Here is a 26,142-nt window from a genome sequence, read left to right on the forward strand (position 1 = left end):
CTGTTTAATTTATAATGAGAAAAAAGCAATTAAACCGACTTAGCCCTAAGTGAAAAACTTATTGCTGTCTTGTTAAATCATAAGTTAATTGTGGGTGATCACAGTTTTCCTTTGACAGCTCAGTTTAAGTTCACGGTTCAGGTGTGATTACTGCTTGAACTGCAAAATTAAGAGATCCTCTAAATCATGCCCTGATCTAAATTCAAAAACAGTTGAGAAACAATGTCATTGTCATCCATCTTTCTGGAAAAGGTTAAGGTGAGCCACCGTCATGATAATCTTTCATTAATGAAGAAACAGTAGGGAACCTTTTTTCAGAAATAGCAAGGCTACCAACACAAGAGCAGCTAACTAGGCTTTATACGTCCCTCTTGCTTCAGTTGAAGCCAGTGGTCATGATTCAACAACTTTTTAAAGAGTGACTCGGCAAAAATGGCACCAATGGGAGAGTTTGAAAGCAAAAATTATCCTTCAGAGTGACGTGACAAAAGTGGAACTTTTTTGGAAGGTGAGCATCTTGTTAAATCTAGCACAAAACAAACATTAATGGTAGAACAATGGCATTTTATTATCGCCATTACTTTGTCTTATTTCACTAAATGGTTCAAAATAACCTGGTAGAAACTAGCCACTTGTTCTACACTTCACTTCATACAGACGGTCTGGGCTCTCAGAGATCGAGAAATGGTCAGCTGGATGCCTGGACGCAGGTCAAGTTTTAAATTTGACCCAATCGCTGACGTTTGTCCGTGACGTATGTAACGAGCCAGTTTGATGCTATGAAGCTTACCAGAAACTGCTTGCGTTATAGACAAACATCCTTCACCACGAAGAAGCGTCAAACTGAACGTGGCGGCTGCCAACGTTAATACCATATTTGGAAGCGTGGTATTAAGGAGGAAATTTATTAGGTTAGCTTAAATTTTGGAAAAAGCATGGCTCTCTTTTCCTCCTGTTAGCCCGGGTCCCGAGCGGATGTCGTCACGGCTGGACAGCAGACGGCGAGGCGCGATGACGTCACAGAGATACAGAGTTTAATTCAATAGAAAACACCGTATGAATTTAACAAGAAACTTCAGAGTACAAAGAAGTACATTCTTTACCTGAGACAAAAGAATTAAAAGAAAAGAACAAAGGCGCCTTTGGAGACAGCTGTTGCTTAAAAGCAAAACAGGGCAGTTGTCTGAATTCTTATTGTTGCGCATTCCCTTTTCTAGTGAAGGCGTTTCTCTTTGTTAATATATGCAAATAGGGCGTACCTCTGTTTTGACCAACCAAGAGCTACCTTGGAAAAAACTTAGACCTTCCCCTGAGTTTTAATGACAAATATCAAGAGTCATTTTAGTTATTAAAGTTATAAGTTATTTTCACAAAACCTATCTTGCTCCTCTGCAGTCAGCTTCTCCAAAGATTTGAATCTTTGCCTTATCACAAACAATAATGAGATAGAAGTCTTTTTCAACCTGTGAAACATAACATTCAAATCATTCTCTTTTGATTCCGATATTGTCATAGTTAGTACATTTTCAAATACATTCCATTTACTAGATTAGTACTTGTAACTTGGGTAATATATTTTAATCTAACACACTATTGCTACCAATATTAAAAAGGTGTATCAGAAATTAAACCTAAGTGTTTCCAAGATTCCTAAGCTGTGATCAACTCCAGATGCAACTCTGAGCTCCTGGGAAACCCCCGACCTCTGACCTGTGAGCCGGGGAAGATATTCTTTACGGCCTACTAATTTAAAGCCTTTCAAGAGCATAGTATTTTATGGCTGCTCTAAGTTACAGCCTTGCCAGGAGAATGTTTATCTCTGACCTTTTACCTTGCCTCAGCTTGTCCTTTGTCCAAATAGGAATGTTGATCTACTTAAACGCACATGGCATTAGCTTAACTATATTAAACAATCCAAAATAGCCATATTTCCTTAACAGTGGCCAACACAAACTCAACGGCTTTGTTCACTTCCTCTACTGCCATCGCCAAAACTACTGACAGAAGAACAGCGCAGAAAATCCTGAAGCCCTTTTGGAAACGCTTCCAAAAAGAGTTGAAAGCTGAGTATGATGGCTGCAAAGAATGGAGCGACGTATTGGATCCTATTGATTAGAAATGGGATCAAATTTAAGTGCACACATGTAAGAACGCAGACTTGTTTATATTCTTGGAAATATAGTATATATCTAAAAAAAAGGAAATCAGAAGCAGAAAAGGAAAATCACCGGAGGGACTGGATATGTAGTATTTAAAATACGTCAGTCATGATTTCACCATCTTGAAAAAAATGGCGGTGTAACTGAAAATAACGTTGATGATCACCGAGACTTAATTTCCAGGAAAACATTTTTATCTCCACAGCTTCCAAACTGTACTCCATAAATAAACGTCCTGAGGCGACGCAAACAAGAAACACTTCAGAGATTTCTGAAAGTGCAGACACTTCCCCAACCATCGTCACCTTGCCTGGGTGAGATTTGAAAAAACTCCATCAAAATGTAAATGAATACCTTTTCAAAGAATGAATTTGAGTGTGAAGAGCCTGAAAAGGAATGGATACTGGAGACATTTCTAAAGAATTCCCTACTTCTTTTTTTTCCCCCACTCGCAACAAAACAGGGAAACTTAACTGCGACTTGCTTTTTCATCACAGACGGTCCTCACTGTTTGAAAAGTGCAGCAGGCAAACACAGTCAGCTCCGGTACGTGGGGCTTCGGGAACGAGGAGGTTAATGCATGTTTCAAATCGTTCTGTTGACAGAGACAATTTCTTTAGAAACGGGGATGCTATGGTTCCCTGCAGGCTAACAAAAATTATATGCCAGTGAGTCAGACAGCATGTTTAATTCCAAAATCCCCAAAGTTAAAGGATTACTGCTTAAATATTACTCAAAGTGGTTCTAAGCCTGCTTTAAAGAGAAAAAAAAAACCTTTTTAATTCAATTTGTTGGCTAAGTCTAGGGATGGAAACATGCTGAATAATGTAAAGCTCTATTAAAAAAATATTCCGTGTCTAAAAATGGAGTAATTACATTTCAGTGAATGAAAAATAAAACAGCCTGTTTTTGTCTAGACTGGAGAAAAGGAGAGTTGCATTAGTACCTTTTCAAAACGACTGCGGCTGAATTTACGACCCTATAGGGCGATGTCAGCGCAGGAGATGTTTATCTGCTTGAAGAAGTTGGCGCTGACCTTGGATTCACGTAAACTTTGCTTTTCTTTCTTCTCATCTGGCTCTTTGTTGTGGGAACTGTAAAACAGTGATGAATGCCAGTCTCTTTCACGCTGCCGCGGCTGTGTTGACAACGTTCTTAGCGAGGCACGTAACGAGCAGACTGTGTCGGAAGTCTCTCGCTGACAGCTTCGCCGGTTCCCTTCATTTAAGCAACAAAAAAAAAAGAAAGATTCTAGCACAATTCCTCTTTCCCTTTGTCACACTTGAGGTAATAAAGCAGAAAGGTGTCTAAGAAATAGATTGTTCATTCCTGCTGTGATGACTCTGCCCTGCAGCTGTTTCTCTTGTGCATGTGTGTGTGAATGGAAGTCTGAGGCTTCGGGAGTGTGTGTTTGCTTCCCAGGAGAAGCCACAAATGGCCATGTCAAACAAATAGATGCGGCCTCACACGTACGTTGAATCATTCGTGGAGCAACGCTGTCCACTGCGAGGACTCTGTTTGTTCAGGTAAATCACGACAACGAGTAGGACTGTGACGATAAATTTTTCGGGACGATAAGTTGTCCCAGAAGTTATTGCGATAAGCGATAATATCGTCATTTTGAGACTGTTTTCAAGTAATTTATTAATAATGGGATAATTATTCAAGTCCAACATCTAAAAGAGTAATAAACTTCAATTTTGTAAAGCGTAATTCTGGAAGACATTTTAAATTTCCAAAATAAAACACGACAACCAAAGCCAAGAAATAAAACGGAAATAAAAAACGACAAAACCAGAACCATAAAGGAAAAAGTTTATAAAGTCTCTATAAATAAAATCCTTAATTCCTGCCTGTTCATTCTACATTAGGCTGTAAAATATAAAATGAAAAACAAAATCAGATTTTTTTTTCTCAGCATTCTGACTTTAATCTCCGAATTATGACTTCTTTTTCAAACTTTTGATAAAAACATTTGAACTCTGAGATTAAAGTTAAAATTCAGATTTTAAATTCCTGATTCTAGGAAAAAGTCAGAATTTTGAGATTTAAGTCAGAATCCAGATTGTTCTTTTTTCAGTGACCTTAATCCTCTTCTGTACTATAGATTCTTGTCTCCCAGATATTGTAATTGCTTGTCACTTTAATTTCAGACTTGGCAACAAAGCTTCCAAAGGAGACACGCTGTCAGGACTCTGCCGTGTTTACCGTTAGATGCTGAGCAGGTAAATCATTGTTCGCATCGATTCGCCAATCGACGGGGAAGACGCTTCCGATACTTTATGTTAACAGTAAGGAGATCCCACTTGAACACGATCATCACTGCTGCTTCTCCTCCCGTCTTCTGCTTCTCCCACTCAGCCTGATGGACCCCGTCCATTTGCATTATCACACACACACACACACACACACGCACACACACGAAAACAAAAAAAAAGACTCGGAGGAAGAGCGAGTGGAGAGAGTGGGAGGACAGTGTGTAGAGCTACGTGCGTGGTGTGTGTGTGTGTGTAGTCCTCTTGGGAGTTTTCTCCAGCATTCTGACACAGCCCATCCACTCTTAAACAGGAACACTATTAGAGATTAAACAAAGGGAGCACACTCTTCTTCTGTCAAAGAGCGATACAGTCCTTGCTAGCACTTTCTCCATGTGGGTGACTGCATTATAGAAACCACTTAGACTGAGCGGGACTGACAAACTGGCTGGACGGCCCCTTGGGGCGGGGGAGTGAGGAAGGAGCAGGACTGAAGAGGAGGAGAATAATCTTCAATCATTTTAATTGCAAAGCTTGTTAGGAGTTTTTTTTGTGCCTTATTAGCATGTTATTGTGAAGCAGCAGAATGCCTGATAGACAGCCTAGGCGCAGCAGTTATTTTTGCGGGTATATAGATGTGTGTGTTATTTAGACACCCAATAATTGATGTTTGCTAACCGTCGAAGGGAAGGTGTGAAGAAGAGCTCACCGTCACCGGCAACTTCTGCTCCAACATCCTGTCACTCACGTCGGGACAACCGCAATGAATCTAATTAGCAGCTATCATTACATCCAGACGCTCTGCATCAGTCGAATGTTTCAGCTAAATGTCACATTAACGCTCTGAGATTGGATCGTTTTCACCTAAACCCAAAAGCTGCTGCCCATATTTGAGCAGAAGAGGGGCTTTTCACTGGGCATGGAGAAATAAGTTGGTCAAAACAAAGCATACATGCTCTACCACTCTCCATTTCCAGCAACCTGCCGAAAAAAAGAGATTATCTTGGTTAAAGCTCCATTTATTTAACGCTTCATCTAATCTGTGCCTTAAAGCTACTGTATTTTCAGGACAATAGGTGCAATGAATGTTATCGGTTTGACTGATAGACCAGCTCACCAATAGTCACCCCACTGTTACCAACGCAACGACTTTTTTGCTACATTTAACAACATTTTGTACAAAAAAAAAAAAGGGTATCTGTCAATATCGGAAATGACAGGTCCGGCTTTTCGAGGATCTTTATAGGCCGATCGGCTGAAGAACTTGTTTTGACAGATTTAAAAAATTTTTTTACTTATGTTTTGTGATATGGATAGTGTGGCTTGAAACACATCCACTTTTCTCCCTCCTTATGTTTTGGTGTATGACATTTTCCAGCTTGGATTGAAAGGGTTAAGTTCACTTTTTTTGAAGTGAGTTTGTAAAAAAATGTGGGACTCCTCAGACTAGCGGACGGCTAGCATCTTACCCGACAGCCTGAATGGCCTCTTTCCCAGGTTTAACAAATACAGATCATACTCGACAATTAGTAAGGAAAAAAAGGCAGATAATAACTTTACAAAAACTCAATCCAGGCAATCTAACCTGCCTCGTTAAGACGGCGATTCATTGTGTTAGCACAATGAAGAGCTCTCAACAGACTGATTGTGACTTTTGATGGCTCTTTCTGATTACTGTTATATCTGTTATTATGTGGTTCAGTTGGTCATAAATCAGCTCCCTGATGACCCGTGGTAAGAATCCCACTCCTGTGGTCTTAATTGGCGCTCGGGCGCAGCGGTAGCTACTGGATTCACACAAGCAGGCGAACGAACGCTGGGAGCCATGACAGGTGTGAGCACTGACTCCTACAGCGGCAACAGCGATCTGAGATATTTCTGTCGCAATTAAGGACTGTTTTTTTATTTTTTTTACAAATATAAAAATAGACCCAGAGATATATGTTTGAGGCATTTTTTGTGTTATTTTTGCACAACTGGGTTTTTATAAATTGCTTAAAATTCAACCAGATTGGGTGATTTTTATTCTTTTTTCAATCAAACTATTCAATAGAAAGAAATTTCTCTTAAGAAATATCGGAATCTGTGTAATTTATGTTTATGTCCTAATGAAATGGGAAGTTGTGGGTTACCAATTAAATGTTTCCAATAGTCGATACTAAAAATGCATTATTAGCAGTAATTCACAATAATGTAAGGGTTGGGATGTACATGTTACTTAAAAACTGTTTGGTTTTTTACGTGTCACGAGACTTTAATCATCTTTAACTTACCAGTGCCAGTTGGAGAATATATAAAAAAGTGATTTTAATACAGGGTTTTTTAAAATAAATGTGATTACATGACATGCTGACAACAGATTCAAAGAAACACGGGAGAAATCCTTTCCAAAAACTAAAACATGACCTGATCACCTGTTGCATCATATTCATAACACCAGAGTTTATAAACTATAATTTCACTACTTCAAAGAACAGGTAAAACATATTACCCAAATTATGTCACCTCTCCACTCCTAGCTGGTCTAGAAACACGTGAAGCCGCTCAATCTTAAGTAAATCAGCAGCTTCGGGTCGAAGTAACAATACAGAGGTAACAGCCGAGTTTTACAGCCGTGCGTTTGTCCCTGGGCGTCACTCGCTACCTCACATTTATTTATCGGGAAGATTTACACAGCTAAATACGTCTGATCCCTGGAGCCGCAGTGAAGAGGTAATTAAACCTGTATCTCCACTGCTCTGGCAAAACAAATTGATTTGGGGCCCTTTCGAATGAAAGACGTCGGAGGCGCGCCGACGTTGCGCCGCGTAAACGTGTTTGTTGGCCGAAAATGTGACCGAAAAAGTGGGGATGTAAACACACGCGGTGGTCTGACCTCTGTGTTGGAATAACAAAAAAGAGAAGAGGCTGCAGGGAGAAAAACTCATCTACACCTGAAGGCAAGAGACTAATTAAGTAGAGAGACGTGCCCTTTTTCTGCTTCTCCCTGGGAGACGATATATATATATATATATATATGTGTGTATTTAGAATCAATAAAAGAGCCATTGCTATCACAGCCAGATGCACAAAGGACACCGTGTCTCATCACACATCAGCATGAGAGGGAAAGCGGAGAGGAGAGAGAAAAATCAAGGACAAGCTAAGAAATGTCTGACATCTAATCTAGCCGATGTTTACAATCAATTCAACACGTAGGTACGAAGTCAAGAAGTCAAAGCTAGCCGTTCTAATGACACGATAAATATACTGCAGGCTAAGAAGCGAAACATAAACTCAGTTTGTTGTTACCTGATCCTAGGTTTTTAAGAAGTTGCAAAAAATTTCAGTCTGAAAGAATAAAATGGCATTCAGGGTTGTTGTAGATGAAAACAGAAAAAAAATCTAAAAACGAGGAAATGTTCAGATTCATTTTAGAAATTTACGTGAAAACCCTGGAGGTTTTCCGGTGTTGTAAAGTCGTAAATTTGCAAGAATGTCGGAAAAGAGTGCATTTCCGCATAAAAATGCAGAAATTTTCAAATTCCTTTCAGAAATTTTCAAGAAAACCTCAGATATTCTCCGATGTCCTACAGTCAAAGAATTAATGCTTATAACCCCCCCAGAAATTTTCAAATTCCTTTCAGAAATTTCAAAGAAAACCTTGGATATTTTCTGATGTTTAAAAAGTGATACGTTTGCAAGAATGTCACAACATATCTTTGTTTTAATATCACGTCTTGGTGCAGATGGTAGAGAAGGTGCACAATGTGAAGAAGCCACCTTGTCCTGGGTTTGATTCGTGGGGTCGGACCATTTGCGCACACACTGAGAAAACACATTTGTCTTGCTACAAAAACAAAACAAAAAATCTAAATGTGTAAAGTTTTCAATATTTGTGTCACTGCCAGAACTTTTGACCAAGATTGAGAACAGTTTCTGGTTTCTTTGTCTTTGTCTGGATTCTTGCTTTGAACATCCTCTCTGGCTGAGCCGGTTTCAGTTGTCCTTGGATTAGTTTATGCTCTGCGCCTCAGCAGACTTAAAGAGCTTTGTTTTTCTTCCAGCCTGCCTGCCTGCCTGCCTGCCTGCCTGCGGATAGTGTCTCTGCATCTGGCTCGCTCGTCCAATCCCTCCATCCGTTACACTCCATTCACTCATCCTCTGAGACATAATTGCATGGGTTCAAAGAAAGGAAAGAAGAAAAGAACGGCATTGCAAGAATACCTTCTGAAGGGATTTTTGTGGAATTGCCCCTTTAAATGTTTAAAGTTACCTTCTCCAGCAGAGGAAACTGGGGAGAACATTTTCCCTTCGACTCTGAAGTAGAAAATCCGACCACCAGTCGGGAGGCAGATCCTTGTTCTAAAAAATCTGTAGCTGATGTAAAATACTTCAGTCTATGTTTGACCCACTGCAATTCATATACCTGTCTAATTCTGAGTTTGTTGTACTAACAAAACACAAATCGAGCTACGATTTGACGAATCTCAAACTGAGTCTCTGTTCCAGTTCAGGCTTGAATAGATTTTATTAGCGTCAATTGGACGAAACAGAAGAAATGTCAACTTTGGACTGGCAACTAGCATCCAACAGTTTCTGTAAATGCTAAAAATGTCTAAAAACCATTCCTGTTTTACGCTGCATGCCCAAAATGCTGCCAGATGGAGGATTTAAAAGTTGTCAGAGCCTCTTTAAGGATTGTGTAACCGAATGTTACTGGGAAGGTAGGCAACAATTGCTAATTATGCTAGTCTGTCGACGCAACATGCTAATGCGAGAACAACTTCCTTTTTGTACTTCAAAATAAACTTGTTGAACACACAAACTGCTTAAAACATTCATCTTTACATTTGAGGCTCCTACTGATAGTTTAAATTTTCTTTACCAGATGAAGTATTGTATGTTACTTCCACTGTAACATACAATACTATCCCATTTTATTATCGTAGCGTCATGAGATATTGCTACATACACAGCAGACAAACGTGACTGGATGAAGAAAATTGTGGAGGTCAATGAAGAAGGAAATTCTTTTAAACAGGAAGTGGACAGGCAATAAAAAAAATCAGACGTTTTCTTTTACCATTAGCTTGGTTCAGGGCTACTTTACTAAAATGACTGGTTCTTTTTTTTTATATATCAATAATGGATTAACTACATTTTGAATTAGCAGACACGAGACATGGAGTGAAAATGACCAATAATTTTAACTCGGGGGACCAAGTAGATTAGCAGACCACACCGCGCCGCTGCTTCAATCGTCAGGCGTTTGGCGACAAGTGATTTATGTCAGCGAGGGCACGCTAAATATTAGCCCTAAAAACGAGCAACTGCTTTTGTGTCAAATGAGCTCATCAATAGTGATGAGTGAGCCCAGAGAAAGCACGGTGAACTCCACCTCATCAGTTATCAGCGCGCCCCATGCACGCTCACGCAGAGGAGCGAGAACTGAGCTAATTTCAGTGAAGCCATCACAGTTGGCTGGAAGCTGTAAATTTTTCAGTGAAAGACAGCTTAAGAGTAAAAAAAACAAAACAAAACAAAAAAAAACAGGCATAGAAGGGAAGGAAGAGAAAAAGAAAGAAACCAGGCGAGAACGTATGTGTGTGTGTGTGTCTCTTTAAATAGACACCCTCAGACACAGAGGCAGAGAGGAGGACAGAGAGGTGAACATGACAGGAGGGAGAGGGGAAACCAGGCGTCCGCTGGAGGGACATAATTAACAAATCCGAGTTCGTGTGTGACGGGTGATGTGACCACGTTGTACCTACTGTGTGTCTGCCTGATTTAGTGTCTCTGTTTGTGCGCTCGGGAACAGATGGTGCCAGCGAATCCTCGACGCAGGCAGGTTTTGTTTGAGCCCGGCAAAAGCACATGTTCAGTCTCTCCCTTCGCTCGTACTTTCATGACGTTAGATTATGAGTACAGCAGCGCCTGCGTGTTTGTGTGTTGTGATCTTGTTTTAGAGGGATCCGACTGTGTGTGAGCTAAGCTAATCAAAAAGGATGGTGCTACGTTATAGAGTGAGATGGCTCTAACAAGAGTGAAATATTGTTGTGATATTTGGTTTGACTTGACCTCAAAAAGCAGCAACGTCCAATATCATCTCCTTCCTAAAAGAAGTTATTTTGTTGCCAAAAGTGATTTTTTTAGTGATATTTTGGCAACCCATCCACCCCCCCCCCCCCAAAAAAAAAAATCTTTTGGTTTTCTCCTAAAAGTCTCTTTTGGCACAAAGATATTCATGGTGAGGTTAAATATTCTCTTGTACTATTTTAGTTTATGTTTTCTCTGACATTGCAAGTAAGGCAGAAGTGGAAAAAACCAAAATAAAGAAATTACTTTGAAAGTGAGAACGTTAGAGCGATCACCACACGCTGTTTAAAAATGTGACTGACACCCAAAACTTAAATTTGTGACGCGTACAACAGGTGAAAACTGAGCAGACAATATACATTTTTCTAAAACATTAACGTGAACAGAGCATGAATGTTTCCCACAAATTAAATTCTGGTTACGTCACAGTGAAAATGCATATTTTAGATTTTAAATCTTATGAGCTGCTCACCCTCAGGATACGCTGTTTGTGCGGCTTCAGACTCCTCGGTGTTTTCTGTCGGTCGTGTATGGAAACCTTCAGGAGCGTCTGAGGATTCAACCTAAAATAAACAAGGGGAAATATTTAAATGATTAAACAATATAATAACTATATTTGGATTTTTATGCCACATTTGGAACAATGTAGCAATTATCTTCGGGAAAACAACAACCCTGAAAGAAAATACATTTCGTCTCCAATAACTAAGTACGCCTCTTTTTAAAGGGATTGTTAAATGATTTTTGGTGATAATGAGAAAAGCAAACTTCTCTTGAAATAACTATATCACATTTTCTCAAGAAAAAAAGACTTTTCTAATCTCAAGTTAATGAGAAAATGTAACCATAAACACAGTGTCATTATCAGGAGGTAATGAGACACGAAAGCTTTGTTTCTTAAGATAACACATTGTTCTCAAAAGTAAACCCAAAACCTTGTGCTTTTTGTAAAATGTTGAGAAAAACCAGAGGTACTACTTTTCCTGAAACTCTATAAGGAACACAATCAGTCCTTAAGTTGGTTTTTCTTGTCTCATAAATTGATGATTCTACAGATTTCTTATTGCCTTTGGGCTCCTGTAGTTTTCCTTTCAACTTCCCGTCAACCGCTTTGGTGAACTCATCTGTCATCGTAAAATAAAAAAGAAATCCTCGTTTGATATGTTCATCTGACTGCAGCAGCTAGCATCAGTCTGGAGAAATAAAGGCATTTATTTCATCCAACTGTTGTTGCCCTGGCATCCAAAAAAAAAAGTCTTCAGGGTAAAACAGGTAGATAGAGCAAAAAGAAACAACAATAAAATGCAAAACACACCTAAGGAAACCCATTTAACACCTGGAGAATAATGTTATTGTATTTGAAGTCTATAGGAACGCAGAGCACTCGAGGCGATACAACAAACCCACAACAAAAGTGAAGGATAATTTGTTTACAGCAAAAGAAAATCTTGAACAAACTTTAAAAACCACAAAAAAGTATCTTAAAGTGAAATTACCGTATTTTTCGGACTATAAGCCGCACCCACAAAGTTGTTTTTGTTTGTTGTTTTTTTTAAACTGGAAACGTACGTAGACAAGACGGGCTATAAGCCGCTGGTGTCTCCGCCGCTCTCTGCTTTCCACAAGGACGCAGCCCTGCGTCGCCAACGCCGAACCATGGATTCGTTCACGTCGAGCCTATGTACAGCTGCTATCGATCTGATCGATAGCCTTCAACTTAAAAGCTGCATCATATGAACTTCTTCTTGTGGTTTCCATGATGAGGACGTATGAGTTTGAAAACATTTCTCCGTCGTGCCTGCTGCTAGACTCAGAATTAGACAGGTATATGAATCGCAGTGGGTCAAACATAGACTGAAGTATTTTACATTAGCTGCAGATTATTTAGAACAAGGATCTGCCTCCAGACTGGTGGTCGGATTTTCTACTTCAGAGTCAAAGGAAAAAGTATTTGTTCCACTGGCAGATTATTTCACTTATAGCAACATTACAAGTGAAATAATCTACCAGTGGAACTAGTCATTTTTAATCAAAATTAAGGAATTATTGACTTAATACAAGTTCCAAAGTTTCAAACTCATGACTTGTAGCTTCGACGCTACAATGCTGATAACAATTCAAACATCCTCAACCGCACTGTTTACCGTCAGCGACCAAATGTAGCGAGCGCACAAAACGGCAATGTTGACAACTTAAACATGGGTTGCATGACAAAAGATTGTTGCTTTCGAATAATTGCCTTGTATAAAAATGTCAATGATGCGTTGATTCTAATGAATCTTGATCCATTTTGTCCATGTCTGTTCAAATCACGTGCTCCGTTCGGCAGCAGCCTCTTTTCTCAGTAGAAAGAAGCAGTGCTCCAGGTCACAGCTCTCCCTAGTTAACCAATTAGCTGTGTGTTGAATTGTTTAATCATAATGATGTGTTAAATATAGAGGAAAAACTCTTAATATTTGGGAATATAACAGGATTTTCAGAGAAATAGGCTCGGCCAATTCAAGGCCTTGTCGTTCTGTTTTACTGATGGTGTCAAGAAAATCCGAGCTCATCCCACTTCCCCATGCTAGAGATTTTAGTTTAACAGTAATAATAAAGTTATCTTTAAAATGAATCACTCAAGTGACATCAAGGCCCAACAGTAGACTTAAGTGTCAATAAAGTTAGTTTAACAGTAATAATAAATAAAGTTATCTTTAAAATGAATCACTCAAGTGATATCAAGGCCCAACAGTAGACTTAAGTGTCAATAAAATAAATCTGGTTGTGTGTGTTGTTTTTGTCTCATGCAAACTTTGCTTTAATTCTACTTTTTTCTATCTAATCATAAGAAATCATAGTCAGTCAGAGAGAGTCATTAAACAGGAAAAGCAGGTTTCCTGGAAAAAGAGGAAGTTTCCAGCCTGCAGATTTATAAAAATAGCTGAGACTATTTTAAAGCATGAAAGTTTTAAAAAAATTAAATCTAAACATTATTAGTAATTGGATAAGATTCAAAGTAAAATACTTATATGAATATTGGTTTACTTGTAATAATACACTTATATTTGTGGGAACTACAAGAAAAACAAGTAACTGTAACTTTAGTAGTAAATAATTAGAATCATGTATTATTCTTGGTTTCTTTTCAGAAAAACATCTGTAATAACTCACATTAAGATTATAATAAGAATAATTAATAAGTTATGGTTATAAAATCATAAATGAATGATAGATCAGAGAAGCTGAAGAAAATAAATGTGATATAAGTTATGGTTATAAAATTATAAATGAATGCTAAATCAGAGAAGCTAAAGAAAATAAATGTGATATAAATGTGATTTTGACATTAAACTTGAAATGGTGTAAGAAGGTGTAACTGCAATTAAACATCACTGATATGTTGGAGGTAGAGAGTAGGTGAAAGGTTGTGCAGGCAAGGGACACAGGAGGTTGAGCAACCCTGAGACATTGGCACAGACATCAGGAAATGTCTGTAAGACAGTGATGGATATGAGATCATCTGTCTAAGCAGACAGCAGGCGCACCAGGGGGGTGGATGAACCCTATATAAGGTGAGTGCAAAAGAGGAACCTTTTGTTGGATCCTCCGGGCAGCTTCGAGCCAAGATCGAGATGGACAAAGAACTCTGCAGCTGAAGAAGTGCCGGGGCCACGGAGCCGGAGACTGTCCTGCACATGGAGACCAACCCGTCTGGCCCACAATCTGTGGCTTCGAATCGCACTTCTCTCATCGGCTGGGTTCTGACCCCAAAGACAAAGATGAAGACAAAGACAAGGAAGAAGAACTGGTGCCTTTTTTCCTGCCAGCACCAAGTCCTGTGTGACCTCAGCATCCATGCGGAGAGGAGGTTCATCAGACCTGCGGAGATCCTGGCCTTCATCGATCAACTTCTTCCTCCTGCTGCCACACCTTCTTCATCATCAAGCCAGGTCTGGGGTTCGAAACGCCAAACTCCGTCCGTCTCTCTCAAAGGTTCCCTTTTTTAGTTCTCAGTATCAGCAGTAGGGAAAGATAGAGTAGATGATTGATTTTACTTATTTGATTATTTCTGCTACTGAATTAAGCTGTACTGACCCTTGCAAAAATGCCTTACTAATAAAATATTTAGCATAAAGAAAATCTAAAGATGTTGTGGACATTCAGTTAATGAGTCACCTTAAAGTTCTTTGATGGTTGTAAAATAGCTGTGATGTTTGATTCTGGAGAGGAAGAGGTGGAAAATGTTTTTAGGTTGCTGGTAGCCCATATTTAAAACATCATACTTGGGACTCGCCCGAGTTACTAAAACCTACCTGGTTCAATAACAAATGCAAGTTGCAAAATAGAGAACGAGCGACCGTTAACAGGTGTGCTCTGTGAAACTAGTTGCCTGTAGGCTGCTCAGTCTGGCTAATTCACAGGGGGAAGAAGGGTGGGACACCTGGATGTAGGCCGTCAGATAACCAGGCGAATCGTTTCTCGAAACCAGCTTAAACAGAGTTTACTTCAGTTCTGGACAGGGTAAATCCCAGCAGATTTAGGAAACTCAACGGACCCGTTAGACGGAGAGCTGGTAGCACATCTCCCCTCTCAGAAGAGGAAGTACGAGAGTGAGAGAGTAGAGACAGAAAGGAGGGGGGGGGGTGTTGCGCAACAACAATGTTTTCGAGATGCAAACATCATCTCTTCTTTTGAACTCAGACGTCCCTTTTACTCCGTACAACAAGCAGCCTATGTGTTCTGACAACATTCATCAGCACAGACTTGAGGCCGTTATTGTGTTTCATCAAAGTGCAGATTTTCTTTATGCCTCTTTATTTGTCGGCTTATTGTTCTCCTTCGCTAGCTGTCAACTGTTCATTGGTCGAAGACAGAAACAAAGCTTCACATGGCATCTTTGTTTGAAATAATATTTATTTAATTTTTTTTTTTAAATAGGCTTTTAAGATCTGGTCCTAGAAAGCCTGGAACAAAACAAAAGACATAAAAATATTGGAGAAGTGCTAAGGCAGTTTCAGGATTTCACAAAGACTGAGGGTAATTTACAGAGATTTGGGAAAGCATTTTACTTTGTCATAATTGTGTATGATGATACAACCACTAATTTCAGGGTATTAAAATCTTATGTAAAAGATCAACACAAAGTAGTTAGTAATTGTGAAATAGAAGAAAACATACACATGGTTTTAACTTTAAACTATCTTTTAACAAAGACCAATTCAGACGTCCGCCTATTTGAGGTTCAGCATTTGTGGATTTTACTGTGGTCTGTTATGCCAAAGTATTCATGAAAAACAACAAAACGCAGCATGTCTGTGTTGACGTATATTTGGTGTTTGCACTACAAAAATAGGCAGTTATAATTGTTTAGCTATTTGCAGGTAGCTGTTGTTCCTAAATACCACAAATGTGGAGGGTTCACGTTATTAGGACCCACACTGTTAAAACAAATCCCTTGACGTATGAAGACTGTTGAGGTATATCACCTTTTGATGAAACATTTTGTGAAATAAAATGATTTTGAAGTTGATGTAATGCCTAAAACATTTCTTCTCTCTCTTTGTAAGAATATTTCAACTTATTCTGAGTCCTTGACGTCTGCTGTCAGCCAGTTCTTTTCATTCGTCTCTGGATCACTCTCTCCTTTTAAAAAACAGAAACAAACACTTTTGAGAAAATATGAAAAAAAAAACTACTTTTCCCAAACACCTTTCTAATGAAACGTGGCATAAACTCCGACTTGTGCGTCCTTCTGGGTTGCCGGGTCGGTGAAGTGGTGATGAAGATGGATGGACATTCTACCAAGTCGCCAAACAAGTTTGGTCCACTTGTTTAAAACTGCTCTGCATTGTTTCCAATCATGGGAACATCTTTTATCTTTTAGCAACAGTTTTTCCACTTATCATTCAGCAAACAGTAAACATCCAACAGCCCTCCAGGCTCAGAGTAAACTCCCTAAAGACAGGCAGCACCTTAGTGAGTTACCGCCGGCGATCCATTTTGGCAGAGAGAGAGAGAGACAGAAAGAGAGAGGACTAATAAACCCGAAGGAACCTGGAGCACAAGCTGGTTCCAAAAAATTGTAAACAGTGTCTAACCCAAAATGGAGGCAGTCCCTAAGCTGTCCTCTGATGAGGCTGTTTTTCTGGCGCCCGACCTCCAGGCTTCCCTTTCTTGGGACCTCGTTCATGAATTCTTCTTCTAAGCTTTCCTTCAGACTCGAGGCACAAATCCAAATTGTCCCTGTAAAATGTGGGCTTGCTTTTCAAGACGGGGAAACATCTGATGACGTTACATCTGCCTTACCTGAAGAAAACCTGAATATACATTCTGGAAACATTTTAGGATCTTCTTCAGGAAGTTCTAGATTCCTTGTTTATGTCTTGTTAGTAAATTCATATATTTGGTAAATGAATCAAATACGTTGCTAATTATTTATTTCAGAGCCACCCTAGTCATCTAATTAACAATTTAAGCTAATTTACAATTCTAATAAGCAAATCATGTTTATAAACTTTTACTGTCCTCTAATTCAGTTCATTCCATTAAGTGTTCAATGAGGTTCCCTGAAGGAGAATTTACCATTAGTTAGGCGGACTCTGTGGAAAAAAGATGATGGACACGTTTTGTGTATTTCATAGAACTATTTTAACCTGTTCAAGGAAGAATAATAGGTCATCTTTAATAGAGAGATATTTATCCTACCATCTCCACAACACATACAAACCCAGTAAAATACATTGAGGCTTGTCAATGCATCGTGACAAAATGTGTAAGACTGTGGAAGGTACGAATACTATCATACAAGATTATTCGTGCCCGTACATGGCCAAATGGATTCTATTCAAACTCACCTCTGGGGCGCTAATACCCTGGTGGCGCAGGGGGTTAGCACGCCCCACGTTTGGAAGCCTTAGTCCTCGACACGGACATCGAGGGTTCGACTCCCGGTCCTGGCGACCTTTGCCGCATGTCCTACTGTTGCAAAAAATACGAACCACTAGCGCCGCAAAAACTCTTCGGAGAAAAAACCCCCCCCCAAAAAAACTCACCTCTATGGTCTCCATGGAAGTGATCACCTGCACAGCCCTGAATTGTCCTGCCGTCCTGGAACAATTCCACCAGGTGCCATTTTGGCCACTTTGAAGGTGCTCATTTCAGATTTCATCAGCAACCTCACACTGTCAAAGGTCAAACTGATTCCACCTTCGAGTCACCAATCGTCACTTGTAACAAGAGCTGCTCTCTCTGAGACCAGCTGCCAACATTCAGTGGGAGTTGCATAAGGTCAAGTGTATAATCAGGGGCAGGCTTGTCATTTTCTTCCACATCCACAAGGTTACGGACCATTAATCTGTCCCAGGAGTCCGACTGTCACCTTTGAGTGTTGCGGTAATGGCCTCGCATCCGAGGTACAAAGAACGCCTAACGTGGTCAAGTTGAAAGGTCACAGTGTTTGAACTTGCAAAAGAAGTTTGGAGTGAGTTGCTGATGCACATATGAATCTGTCCAAGATAAACGTTTTTTTCCACAGAGCAATGGGACCACATATCTAAGTGTTTATATGCTACAACCAGCTCAGGGTACCTTAAGTTGCATTAGATTTGATCTAAATTAGCAAAACTAGCATAAATACATTCTCAAAACACATTTTACAAAGAGCATAAACCGAGATCTTCTTAAGAACAAGACAGATCTCTAAAATACAGATTCGTTTAGGAGAGTGGAAAAAACATGGGTAATGCAAGAAACATTTATGTTTAGCCATCTTTTAGACACTAAAGTTATGTTTAAAACATCACATTTCAATTTCTAACATCATCTTTTTATCATCCTCTTACAATAAGAGAAACATCAAGAATTCAGATGGTGACAAATCGGATTTTAGTTGGGTTACCCCTAAACAGTACACAACCAGTTGGAAACTCAAAAATCTGATCTTTTTTAGATCAGTAAAAGCACCACCAGACTGGAGTGACAACTTCCCTCTTTGCAGTGGCTGCTTTAAAGTTCAAGGTCCTAAACAGTTGTTCTATGTTTAATAAGAAATCTGTTTCTCAGGACCAACAGCAAACAAAATGAAATACTATTTACACAATAAATGATCAACCACACAATAAAAATTACTAAATTCAATAGCATGGCAAAAATATATCACAATTTTTTAAGGTACTGAATATAAAATCCCAGATGATGCACTGAGAGGCAAGAAACTATGACCAAAAGTTTCTAAGACATTGTGGGATATTGTTCCTTTCATTCAGGTTGTAAAAAATCTAGAAAGCAAAAGTTTGAATAGATACCAGGAAGTCCAAACTGAGTACAGTACTAATGTTTTACTCTCTTGTGCTACCAATTCCTTTCTTTTGTGGGACATGCTGGGTTGAGAAATGCTGACAGCCTCTTGCAAATCTCACAACCAAAGTCAGGCTTTATATTCTCAGGAGAGTACATAGAGATGGATGTTTAGTACTATTAGTCAAGCTAAACATGCGACATGCTAATATAAATTGCTAAAGAAAGTTTGAAATGACAATTATTTCTTTTGTCTTTGTGATTACTAGCGAACTCCAGGACGGGTCGAACTCGGGATTCTGTGGCGCATTTATTAAGCTAACAATGCATCCCTCACAGAGTAAACCAGAAGAGAAAGCACAATATAAAGTTGTGTTAATCTTCTTATTATGGTCTAAATTGAGGAGTTGCTAGCTTAATTTGTTGTGGGTAGAAAAAAGTTCATTAGGCTGGACAATGCGCACGCAGCCCTGCTCCTCTCCTATGAATCACTCATCCCAGATGATTCGCACCTGACTCACCTTGCAGTTACAACAAGCGACTAAATAGAGCTGGAAGATGATAAAAGTTCAAAACAGAAAACGTTTCACTGCTTACTCAGATTATGCTCTCCAAACGAAAGCCGCAAAGGCTTAATTCAAATAATATGACGGGTTTACTTCGCGCTCGCGCCGAGTCAGGCTGGATTGTTTTTTGTCTCAATCTAAACTTTACTTGATTTTGACCACTCAGAGAAGTGAGAAATAAGCTTAAAAGTATATTTATGAATGCTTATTGGTACGAACACTAAAGACTGTAACAATCTCTAGTTATTACTGGCCTATCTTTTCTTATTCATTGCTTTTTTTTTGTTCAAGTCAACCAATAAGAGCAACAGAAAAGGCAAGCACAAGTACCTGAGATCCCTCCAAGGCAGTCACCTTGAACCTGCCTGTTATTATGGGAAGTTATCAGCAAAAGCAGCCAATATCTGCCCTTACACTATAAGAACAACAAGGGTCAAAGCCACTGCAGTGGACAGCAGGAGTAAAATAAATGTATGTGTCACACTCTCATTTCTATGCAGTGAAGAGTTACGACTATACATTTTCAATTATACCTTCCAACCTTTACATGTCTGGATAAACAGCTACCCTACTTGGTATTCACAGAATAATTTAAAAGCTTAAAAGTCTCGTACAAATGCACAAGGTTAACAACAAGCATTGTAGGACGGGGCAGAGGAAGTGCTTCCTGGAATTAAAATATAGCTTGAACCAATTAAAAGATTTGGCTCAAGCAGCAGCAGTCAACGCTGCAAGCGCTCCATTGGGAAGCAGAAGCTCATACATGGTCTGCTTTTACAATATCTGAGAAAGAATTGGCTTTAATGTTTCAGGTCACATGATAAAAGTCCTCACGGGGGTCTAAGGTTTTTTTATTCTTTAAAGGAAATAAAAATTAAGTTATCGCAAATTACTTCAAATGGTAAATGAACTGAGTTTAAAAGGTGCTTTTCCAGTCATTTTGACCATTCACAGCCTTTACACTAGAGTCACATTCACGCCCACAAACACACACACATTAATACACAGATGTGCAGATCGGTAGACAACTTGGGGCTAGGTGCCTTGGCCAGCGGACAGGAGGAAGCGGAAATCAAACCTACACCCTTTCAATCAGAAGACAACTACTCCGCCCACAGATATTTCAGACATCAATGATTCTGAAATCGACACCATGTTGCATTCACCAGACGTAATGTACGAACAGTGGCTGCTTTTCCATCCATATAATTCTGCAATTTGACATTTCTACAACAAATTCGCTTAGTGGAAACACGGCAATTTTGAAAGAAATTGTTTTCTGAAAAAAGGTTTTGGTGCTACGATGAGGTGGCTTTTTGGCCAAACCAAATTTTTTTTTTTTTTTTTTTTTTCACATGCCGAAAACAATCACAGTCACACATATCCTGTTATGCCCTAATCAGATGTGAAAGGGTCAGTATTACATCATTTCCAGGCTTAGTGCCATTTTATAGCACAATCAAGTAACTGTTTTACAGTTGTTGCATACCGTTGCATATATCAAATATGACTTTAAGGAAATGTGACTTTGATATTTAATGCCTTGACAATTGGCCTCCGTCTCTTTAAAAACTCCTGCTCTGTGTGAAACTCCATCTTCAGGAAGTCATCACAACATCTACTGACGTTTCCACCAGCGTTCCACAGACAAGTAGCTCAGCAGATGTGCAGTTCCACATCTGCTAATTGCTGCTGGCTAGTCTGAAGGAGCAGAGTGCGGAAGTCGCTGGGGAGGATTTCTCTGGGAGGCGGACCTTAAAAACTGCAGCTCTGAGGTGGAGCTGTGTCTCAAAGGCGGGTCTAGGTCCACCCAGACGTTTTGCACGGCTGAATGGTTGCCATGGGAGATTAAAGGATTTGTCAAACAGCTTGAAAGAATCATGGCAACACTCCAGGTGTGTTTTTGATGAGGGAATCACATTATAACATGATGTAAAGCTCAAAAAAGTTGATTTAACTTTTTTTTTCAAATATGTTTTTTTAATTGCCAGCACAATTTGAGAAGCAAGTTTTCTTTTATGAGTGATTTGTGGATTATACAGATATGCAAACTTAATTTATCAGTTAGAAAGATCTACTAAAGATTACGTAAACTGCATTTTGTGGGACTTCAAATTAGGGTTTAGTGAACATAAATATCATTATTATTCCACTTCTTTATTATTTCTGTTTCATTATTATATGAACATCTTTTGATTTAAGCAAATACATAGATCATTCCTTCGATATGTTGTTTGTTCTAAAGATCATCACAGTTTTTTCTAAAAATTTTATATATCCTCCAAGTGTGGACATTTCTACTGTGTAATGAACTTGTTTTTATTTTTTATTTCACCAAATATTTGTTGTTGGGTTTTTTCTGGTCATTTTTCATATTCCTGAGCTGGGTCATAACCTTTCTGGGTGGGCTGGATGACAACAAACAAACCACTACAATAGCCTCTGCCTTCACTTTTTATTTCTGGTGGCATCAGACATTTATTATGATGAATATACATCTCCTACCTGTTGAATGCCACAATACTGACATTTTTAAACCACATTAATCATTAGAAACCATGTCAGTACTGAGCATGAAATCTCGAATCAAAAATAAACATCGGCTCTGCAGCATAAAGTGCCGAAAATAAACTGTTCACGTTTATAGTAAAAATGGAAAGCAGCTCTTTAATGTAAATTCAGCAAGTGTATAACAGATTAATGTTTTAGAAATGTAACAGCTTTCATTTGGTTAAGTACGAATATGGATGTTTCTGTTACACACAGCATCACCAAGCATAATTTTTTTTTCTTCAGTTCATCTCCCAAGGCTCTGCAGGATTTTTTTTTCTCATTTCTACGTGCAATAAAAGTCAACATGGAAAGACTTTGAACTTACTCACAAGGAGGTAATCCATCACAATAAATGCTTAAATTGCATTTGCTTCTCCTGAAGGTTTCCTTATCGCCGCGCCAGTGCAGTTGCAAGCAATAATTACCCCACCAGGCCTGATAATGCAAAGCATTCATGGGTGTAGGCCAGCTAATTTAATTTGTCAATCTTGTTTTTCTTTGCTCAGATCACCGATTGATGGGAAACTGGTTCAGTGTGTCTGTGTTGGCCTCTTTAAACGCTTTTTTACGATACGAGTCGAAAAGATTTGAACATGTTCTCGATGTTCGTCCGTTTTTTCATATGAACCTCGAGACACTGTCTAGGGGACATCTTCTCTCATATATCCATCCATCCATCCATTTTCTGTTCACCCTTGTCCCTAATGGGGTCGGGAGGGTTGCTGGTGCCCATCTCCAGCTACGTTCCAGGCGGGAGGCGGGGTACACCCTGGACAGGTCGCCAGTCTGTCGCAGGGCAACACAGAGACATACAGGACAAACAACCATGCACACACACACTCACACCTAGGGAGAATTTAGAGAAACCAATTGACCTGACAGTCATGTTTTTGGACTGTGGGAGGAAGCCGGAGTACCCGGAGAGAACCCACGCATGCACAGGGAGAACATGCAAACTCCATGCAGAAAGACCCCGGCCGGGAATCGAACCCAGGACCTTCTTGCTGCAAGGCAACAGTGCTACCAACTGCGCCACTGTGCAGCCCTACTGCCTAGGGGACATCTTCTCTCATATATAGTTAGATATTTGAACTAAGAATTTCTAATCCATACAGAAACAGTAGTTTTATGTTGCATATTTTCAACTCAAACCTCATCTGATATGAATGCAGTCAAGGCGATGTGGTTACTGGTGTATATTCCAGATAACCAGGATCGTACTGCTAGCAGTTTGTCATCTTCCAGCGGCACAAGTTATGCTCAAATGAGGTATTGCTGCAAATGTGAATACTATGTTACAAAACACAATAGATCACACAAAGATGTTTGAAATTCATTTTCAAAGGTTACAAAGAATTTCACAAGCTGCGTTTCCATTACAAATGTGCCCAAATTTTATTTCTATGTTCTGCTAATGTAAAAAAAAAACAACAACAAACAAACATCATTTCCCAACTGCAATGTTTCCACTGAATAAGAAATGGAATTAAAATCACGTTCATGCGATAAGTCATTAAAAGTTGTGGCTGTGCCGGATGTGAACTTTTACACGAGATATATTCAGAGTTCAACCGTGGAGCCAACGCCATCAAAGGAGACGTTGGCGTTGGAGGGACAAGCCAGCGCCTTATACTCCAGAGCGGCTACCGATACCACGTTTGGGGGAAATTGTAGTTGGTGGTTTTCTAGAAGAGCTAGGGATTCAACACATTAAAATAAAATAACTTTTTATGAACTGTGTGATGCTGTGAGAGCTCTGGTGGAGTCAGCTGCACATTGTCGGAAAAAAATAAATAAATAGAAAACCATCATCATCCCCCCCTCTGGTCTTCTTCGTGGTTTTCACCAGTTGTAACATAATCACATGACAATTGTGATGCGAGAAAAATGTTTCCATTAGAGTTTTGCTTAATACATCTATTTTGATACGGTTGAAAAATCACCTCTTCCAAGCGCAAAAGTTTGTCGTAGAAAAGCGCGGGTTTTGTTAAAATGCAGCGTGTTTTCATTAAGCAAATTTATTTTTGTAATTTTAATTAATCATTTCTCCGAATGTTTCGCCCTCTACTAGACTTACCGACAATAATTTAGGTGATTTTGGGCGTGCCGTGGTGGCGTAGGGGTTAGCGGGACCCATATTTGGAGGCCTTGAGTCCTCGACGCGGCCGTCGCGGGTTCGACTCCCGGACCCGACGGCATTTGCCGCATGTCTTCCCCCCTCTCCTTCCCCGTTTCCTGTCAGCCTACTGTCATATAAGGGACACTAGAGCCCACAAAAGACCCCTTGGAGGGGTAAAAAAATAATAATTTAGGTGATTTTGCTTGACTTTTTTTTTTTTAAGTTCAATGAAACTGAAACAATCATCCAAGCAGTTCCCGAAATGTGCTATATATAAAAACGAATGCTGCAGTAATTCATCAAGCAGATGCTAAAACCACTGGGCTTTGTCAGAGGGAGTAAAATTAAAACCTGTTTTGTCATACAAAGTCATGTTGTGCTGTACTAATAACTAAAAAAAGACCCAAATCCTAATAATCCATTTGACCTTGTGTTTGATCTTGAGATTGAATTTAAGAGTGAAATGACATTATCAAAGATAAAAACGCCAGAGGAAGTGTTTATGTTTTAAGAGTTGCCCTCTGATAACAGCAGCATTTTAATGAATGATGCGGTCAAGTACTTTTCTGACAGTCTTTCAAAATACACAAATACATGTACATGTTAACACTGTAAATATGGAACGGGTCTTTGACATAATTACAGAGCAAAGAAAAGAAAAAAGACTGCAGCAATGCAGACAGTACCGGCTAGAAAAAGAGAAAAACAGAAGTTTAATTAGAATGCTGCTGGAAAGGTACACCGAATAATTACATTTATTTCATTTCTGTAACACTTCAAATAAATGGGTTAATGTTCTTGTGAGAGGGAATAGTAAATGTGGGGATTAAGTCAACATTTATATATCCAATCCACTGGGGAGCCAAACAGAAAACCAGATTATCCCAGTGTGATTAAGTATGGCTTCCATCTTGCCAATGTGTGTTTCATGCTAGTGCTGCTCAGTGGCCAAATATGTTTTCTTGCTCATTTGCTTCATTTTAACGGCCTTATTTAAATCCAGGCACCAGTTTCCCATAATATAGCAAAACCCACATGAATATAGAAGTTAAGCCATGACGTCACTATTTTGTTGACTGATCAGTTCCCAGAAAGACACCAGAAAGGCGGTGATTCATCAACTTGGAAAACGTCAGCAGCTATCAAATCCGTCCAAGCACTCAATGCACATCTCTTATGTCTATTTGATATTGGCCATCATTGTTTTGCGCAGAAAAATCTGTTAAGTGGACTTTTTGAGAGGATAGGTCCTGTCCGGCTTTAGCTCATCTTAACAACCGTAACCCTAGTAACACGTCAACAAACTTTCTGTAGACTCCTTTTTACCTTCTAAACTTTCCGTGGAAGCCAAAGCTGTCGCTCAGTGAAACATTCCTCAACAGGATACTGTCGTTTACGTCAACGGTACACTCCCCGAGCCGCAGGTCCAAGCTCAATGTTTAATGATTGAATGAACAGTTACATTCCTTTGTATGGATCAATAAATGTTTTAACTTACTGGAAATAATTCATAACCTTTTTTGGGAGCACTAGAACCAGATTCTCAACGACCTCCCACAGAATGACTACGTGACTGTTTCGTCAGTAGGAACAGATTGAGCCTCAACAACAACAGTGAATTACAATCTCTCTTGTCATATAAGAAACACATTATCTATCTTTTAAAATTATGTTTGCTACTATTTTAAATCAATTTAGTGCTTTAATATTGCAACTTTGAAACTGAATCATCTAAAAATCTGTTAATGCAGATTTTAGTTCCAAATATAGTTTCAGTTTGTCATTGAAAAACAAAGGGCCAGTATTATGTATTTTCCAGGCACCTAGTGCCATTTTATAGCAAAATCAAGCAACTTTTTTACCTTCACATGTTGTAAAAATGCTGTGTAGATATATATATTGAATGTGACTTAAAAGAAATTTGACTTTGCAATTTAAAGCCTTGAAATCGGGCCTCTGTCTCTTTAAGAAGCTCCAGTTCTTCCTGAAACTCCGCCTTCAGGAAGTATCACAACATGGCTCCTCTACAACGTTTAACAGCGTTTTTATCAGCGTTGAAAGGAGAAGCAACTCGTATAATGAGCTCAGGATATTTGCAGTTCCACCAGGTGTTTGCTAAGTACTGCTGCAAGTCT

At 39.3% G+C, this 26,142-nt stretch overlaps 1 protein-coding gene across 1 annotated transcript in view; it reads right to left on the bottom strand.

Moving 5' to 3' along the window:
- htr2cl1 (5-hydroxytryptamine (serotonin) receptor 2C, G protein-coupled-like 1) overlaps positions 1-26,142 on the bottom strand; it is a 167,255-nt gene that overhangs the window by 68,421 nt on the left and 72,692 nt on the right. The window contains exon 3 of the mRNA XM_028039372.1: positions 10,965-11,055. The gene's annotated coding sequence lies outside the window, so the exon portion shown is untranslated. The remainder of the gene's footprint in view (positions 1-10,964; positions 11,056-26,142) is intronic.

This window comes from Xiphophorus couchianus, chromosome 14 (genome assembly GCF_001444195.1).
Source record: "Xiphophorus couchianus chromosome 14, X_couchianus-1.0, whole genome shotgun sequence".
Classification (NCBI taxonomy): Eukaryota; Metazoa; Chordata; class Actinopteri; order Cyprinodontiformes; family Poeciliidae; genus Xiphophorus; species Xiphophorus couchianus.